The sequence below is a fragment of the Lepus europaeus genome, unplaced genomic scaffold (genome assembly GCF_033115175.1).
Source record: "Lepus europaeus isolate LE1 unplaced genomic scaffold, mLepTim1.pri SCAFFOLD_3_1, whole genome shotgun sequence".
Taxonomy (NCBI): Eukaryota; Metazoa; Chordata; class Mammalia; order Lagomorpha; family Leporidae; genus Lepus; species Lepus europaeus.
Window position 1 is genome coordinate 7,981,944 of NW_026909276.1, and position 6,000 is coordinate 7,987,943.

General features: G+C 43.5%; 1 non-coding gene and 1 pseudogene across 1 annotated transcript; both read left to right on the forward strand.

The window, feature by feature from the left end:
• The first annotated feature begins 2,164 nt into the window (after positions 1-2,164).
• On the forward strand, positions 2,165-2,285 carry LOC133755356 (small nucleolar RNA SNORA26). Its single transcript, XR_009865375.1, has one exon. It is a non-coding gene; the product is annotated as a small nucleolar RNA SNORA26 (small nucleolar RNA).
• A 2,770-nt stretch (positions 2,286-5,055) lies between these two features.
• LOC133755322 (phosphatidylinositol N-acetylglucosaminyltransferase subunit Y-like) lies at positions 5,056-5,270 on the forward strand (annotated as a pseudogene).
• Positions 5,271-6,000: the final 730 nt, after the last annotated feature.

Below are 6,000 nucleotides of genomic sequence, written 5' to 3' on the forward strand. Positions count from 1 at the left end.
AAGACCTTTCTCTCTGTCTCTCCCTCTCTGTAGCTCTGCCTCCCAAATAAATAAATAGAAAAGTAATTTTTTTGAGATTTAAAAGCAAGATTTATTAGAATCAAAGACCTCATGATAAGACTGGAAGCTCCCAAGGACAGGTACTTCTGACCTTGCTAGAGGTAACTTTTGGGATAAATCTAAAAAAAAAAAATATTTTCTCCAAGAATACACAAAAATCAAAAGGCATCCAACGTACACATAGAATATATGTGGTCATACATTAAGCCACAAAAGTAATAACAAATTTAAGATTAAACTCACATCAAGTATAATTTCACACCCTAGTGGTCTGAAAATAGAAATTAATAGACAAAATAGAAAATTTACAAATATGTAGGAACTAAGCCATATACAACCCTAAAAAAAATGACAGGATCAAACAAAAAGTTAAGAGGGAAGCTAAAAATACCTTGAAGAAAATAAGGAAACACAGCATACAAAACATAGGATGTAGCAAAATATAGTACAATATCACCACAACAAAAAAGAAGATATCAAATAAACAATTTAATTACCTAATGTTATAGCTCAACAAATTAGCAAAACACTAAATAAGAAAACCAGCAGGAAAAGGAAATGACAGAGTTTAAAGCAGTAATTAAAAATACATTGTGGGGGGCCACACTGTGGTTTAGGGGGAAAGCTGCTGACTGCAGTGCCAGCATCCCATGTGGGCAGTGGTTCCAGTCCCAGCTGCTCAACTTCCAATCCATCTTTCTGCTATGGCCTGAGAAGCAGTAGAAGATGGCACAGGTCCCTGGGTCCCTGCACCTGCTTGGGATACCTGGAAGAAGCTCCTGGCTCCTGGCTTCAGATCAGCCCAGCTCTGGCACCGCAGCCATTCGGGGAGTGAACCAATGGATGGAAGACTTCTCTCTCTCTCTCTGCCTCTGCCTCTCTATAACTCTGCCTTTCAAATAAATAAATAAATCTTTTAAAAAAGAAAGTTAAAATAAAAGCCTCATTTAAACATCATAAAATAAAACTACTTATGATTGAATTAACCAATAAGGAGAATGATCTGTATACTCAAAAGTGTGACATACGGATAAAGGAAACTGATGACAGTAGAAACAATGGAAAGCTAGTCCATGTTCATAGATCAGAAAAATAATACTGTTAAAATGACCTTCCTACTCACACAAAACAATGTAGATATTTCATGCAATCCCAATCAAAATTTTAATGTCATTCTTCACAGAAACAGAAAAAAAAATTAAAATTTGTGTGGAAACAGAAAAGACTAAGAGCCGGCGCCGTGGCTCAACAGGCTAATCCTCCGCCTTGCGGCGCCGGCACACCGGGTTCTAGTCCCGGTTGGGGCACCGATCCTGTCCCGGTTGCCCCTCTTCCAGGCCAGCTCTCTGCTGTGGCCAGGGAGTGCAGTGGAGGATGGCCCAAGTGTTTGGGCTCTGCACCCCAGGGGAGACCAGGATAAGCACCTGGCTCCTGCCATCGGAACAGCGCGGTGCGCCGGCCGCAGCGCGCTACCGCGGCGGCCATTGGAGGGTGAACCAACGGCAAAAGGAAGACCTTTCTCTCTATCTCTCTCTCTCACTGTCCACTCTGCCTGTCAAAAATTAAAAAAAAAAAAAAGAAAAGACTAAGAATTGCCAAAACAATCTTGAGCAAAAACACCAAAGCTAGATATATTACCAAGCTACACCATGGTGCTGGCACAAAAACAGAAATGCTGACCCCTGGAATAGGATGGAAAGCCCAGAAATAAACTGAAGAATTGACAGTTAACTGATTTTCAAATAAGGTCCCAAGAATATAAAATGTAGTAAGCGTAGTCTCTTCAATGAATACTGCTGAAAAAAATGTGCCATCCACATTTAAAATAAATTGGATACATCTAAATATTTATATGAAATAACTAAAAAATAGATTTCATGCTCAAACATAAAATCTAAAACTGCAAAAGCACTAACAGAACAGGAAAAAGCCCTAAGACATCAGTCCAGAAAATGATTTATTGGATGTGGTGCCAAAAGCCAGGCATTAAAAGAAACACAGATTACTGGGATTATAGGAAATTAAAAAATATTTATACCACAAGATAAATGACAAAGTGAAGAGAAAAGCCACATGTTAGAAAGTAAGAGGCTCACCCTTTCCTGTGCCCTTTTAGAGCTGACAGAGTGCTTTAAGAGGCTAACACAGAAGGGGAAAGTAAGTCTCCATAAAACCCAGAGAAGAGATGGTCGTTTCTTCTTTGGGTCCTGTCTAGAGTCACAAATGCAAAAAAAAAAAAAAAAAAAAGAGGCTAACAACAAATACATATAAGGGAATCTAAGTACTCAAAATAACTCTAAATCAGAACTCAGAGGACCTTGTGGTTGCGAAACAGAATTTCACAGCAACTTTAAATGAAACTGAGGATCAACATGAAGGAGGATAATGACAATAAAATGACTAAAATCCAAGTAAAACTACTATAGCACCACACACGACTGTCAATATGTACAAGGGTATCCAAGAGGGTCAGAGAAGGAAATAGAGGTCAGACTCAGACCAGGATTCGACTAATGGGACTAACCCGTTTCAACAAAGTGTAGACAAAAAATAAAACACCAGCACAGTCAGTGACAACAGAACACAACGAGGATGGATGCACACAGGAGAGCCTACCATGGAGACTGCAGATGCCGGTGTCTGACGTCTGAACAACTCTCCTCAGGACCGGGACCGCAGGACGAACCAGGAGAAGCGCGCAGCACCTCTGCTGACTCCTCCTAGTCCCAGCCTCCGACTTGGAAGGCGCTGACGGACCTGAGAGGCTCAGGCGAGGGCTTCTTCCACCACCACAGCTTTATTCCTGGCTCCAACTTGGAGGCCACCTCATGGAGGCTAACGCAGGAACCTGTTAGGAGGGGAAAGATACCTCAACGCCGGGCTCCCAGCCACTGGACCGCGGCCGCGCCAGCCCACCCAGATCCCAATGTCCCTTTATGCTGGTATCGTCCAATCAGATGAAAGGACGCGTATAGCCTCAGGTCGAAAGTTCATCTGTTTCACCTGGTTCTTCCTAGTTGTTTATGCAGAGTCCATTCTGTTTCATCTGTTTCACCTGGTTGTTTTCATAACACTTGTGGTCCACTGATTGTTGCAAACCATGTAGATGAGGAGGTTCTCACAGGTGGCCAGCCTGCAGTTCCCCACACCCTGAATTATTACGTCTCTTCCCTGGTTGGCATTCCAGCTCTCTACTCCACCTCATCCCTCCTAAGGGCTCTCAGTCCCACGCTGTATTCCTAGTCTTCTGTTTCGTGTGTAGCAGTCTAGAGCCAGGCAGTTCTGGTCTCGTGTCCCCTGAATATTACAATTCCTGCTGCACTGTGGGGCTGGGAGACAGACAAGTGCACTGAGGGAGGAGGGGAAGCATTTATCCTCTTCAGAAACTCAACTGAAAAGAGGGTATTTATACATGTGGGCAACACAAAAACACTGCCTGCCTATACTTCATCTGGAGGTTTGGAAAAGCTGGGAGTAGTTATATGGTCATTTGCGGGGTGGGGGTGCCCTGGAGATCTCACAAGGGAGGGACTGATTCGAATTAGGAAAGGGTTGAGGAGAAACAACTGCAGCAGGCAGTTCCTCAAATACAATCTAGTCTAGTTGTACTTTATGCTGGCATTGTGGCCCAGCAGGTTAAATCTCTGTGTACAATGGGTCCTGGCTGCTCCACTTCCAATCCAGCTCTCTGCTAATGCACCTGGGAAAACAGAAGATGGCTCAAATATTTGGGACCCTGCCCTCCATGTGGGGGAGACCCAGATGGAGTCCCAGGTGCCTGGGTTCAGTCTGGCCCACACCCAGCTGTTGTGGTCATTTGGAGAGTGAACCAGCAGATGGAAGAGCTCACTGTAACTCTTCCTTTCAATGAAAGCAAGAAAAGGGGGAGAGGGGTGAGAGAGAGAGAGGAAGAGGGGAAGGAAGAAAGAAGAAATTTGTCATCATTAAGTCAAGTTCTTTGAAAGACGATGGCTTGGGATCAGAAGATGTGCAACAGAAGGGCCAGTTTAAATCCTTTGCTGGAGAATGTGGATACTCACATACTTCAGGGACTCAAATCCTATGCCTAAATAGAATTACACCTTATAAGGTGGCTACTTGCTTACCAAATAGGATGAAATGGGTAGATTTGGGTATGACTGGGGAGTGTCACCCAAGCATGGGAGGCTGCTGTAGATTCCAGCATCACATCCCTGTACAGGGTCCTCTGAGCATTGTCCAGATGCTGTTACTCACATTGGGTGGACATAACAGTCTGGTCTTATGACACCAATATCTTTTACAGAGCATTTGTCTTCAGAATTTCAGCTCTGGGTCACAAAACAGGCAAATAGGGAATCCATTCTCTTGGTGTGTTTTACATGTCTCTAATGTAAGATGAAGCCTATTTTGTGCTCCATATGCTGACAGTAAGAAAAATCACAATGAAAATACATTCCATCTGTGTTAATTTTGTAATTGCAAATATTCTATAAAAGTTTTCCTTATATACCTAGAACTAACCTTCCCCGCAAGAAAAGGAACAATGGAATTCTGACTGTGTAAAGAGATCACAGTGATGGGCTAGTGGGGCCACCATGCGGCTGGCCAGGAGCGCACCAGGGAGCAGTTGGAAGGCTAGCCTCAGTGCTGCGGGCATCTGTAGGTGCCTGCATTGACAAGGTTGTGGCCTTTGGCAGTTGGGAGCAGGAGGGTGGGGCAACCATCCAGCACCTTTGACTAGGTGCTGCTGTAGTTTGTGGTGTGCCTCCTGTCCAAGAAGCTGCTCAGATTTGAAGCATCAACAAATGAATTGATTAATGAAGAGTTGGGAATAGCCTATACTGTCATTGATGGGATTCCTAATAGGATACCACAGGCACTAAGGATGATCTATCAGGATAAAAAGAAACAGAGCAGTACTAGATCATGATTTTTAAAAACCACAGCAACTAAATGTTGTTAATACCGTATCCATTTTAAGAGAAAGTGACAGGTAGTAAGTGGGAGAAGAGAATGTTTCTGTCTCTTCCTATGCTAACTGTCCTTGTTCCACTGATTTCTCCTGAAGGAGCTCTCTATTTGGCCTCTGAGGAATAAAACTTCCCACAGGGCTGTACCAGCACCTCCAGCCTCAGTTTCTACCATCTGCTCCTGCAATGACCTTACCAGTGTGTATGTGCTTCCACCTTTGGACGTGGGTGGCTATTAAACTCTTCAGGAATAACTAAGTCAGCCAGAGCCAAGGTGGTATATAGATTCATCATATGTCTTGGGCATCCACCTCTGAAAGTTAAGCTAGGTAGAAATGCTGGAGACTCATTGTATTTGCTGAAAAGATGGTTTGCCTAACTTCTCAAGAGGAGTGGTGCTACAAGAGATGTAAGTTGCAGAAGCTTTTTTTATTGTACCCCAGTTCTGACAGCCCTTGTATTTTGAATGTTATGACATAACTGTCAGAAGGAAACTTTTAACAAAGTGTCTTGCTGGGGTTGGGCCAGAGCAACTTTTCAGAAAGTGGAATTAAAGATAAGTTCACCTGACTAAAAACATTTTTAAATCCATATGGACCCAGGTCCAGCATTGTGGTGAGTGGATTAAAGCCCTGGCTTGTGGCATTGGTATCCCATATGGGTACCAGTTCAAGTCCTGGTTGCTCCACTTCCAATCCAGCTCCCTGTTAATGCACCTGGGAAGGCTGCAGAGGATAGACTTGGGCCCCTGCACCCACATGGAAGACTGGAAAGAAGCTCCTAGCTCCTGCCTTTGGTCTGGCCCAACCCCAGCCGTTGCAGCCATTTGGGGAGTGAAGCAACGGATGGAAGATTTCTCTCTCTGTTTCTCCCTCTCTCTCTCTAACTCTTCCTTTCAGATAAATAAAATAAAGCTTAAAAAGTCCATATGGACACTTTTTTAACTTTTAATATTGTTTATTTATTTATTTGACAGGCAGACTGACAG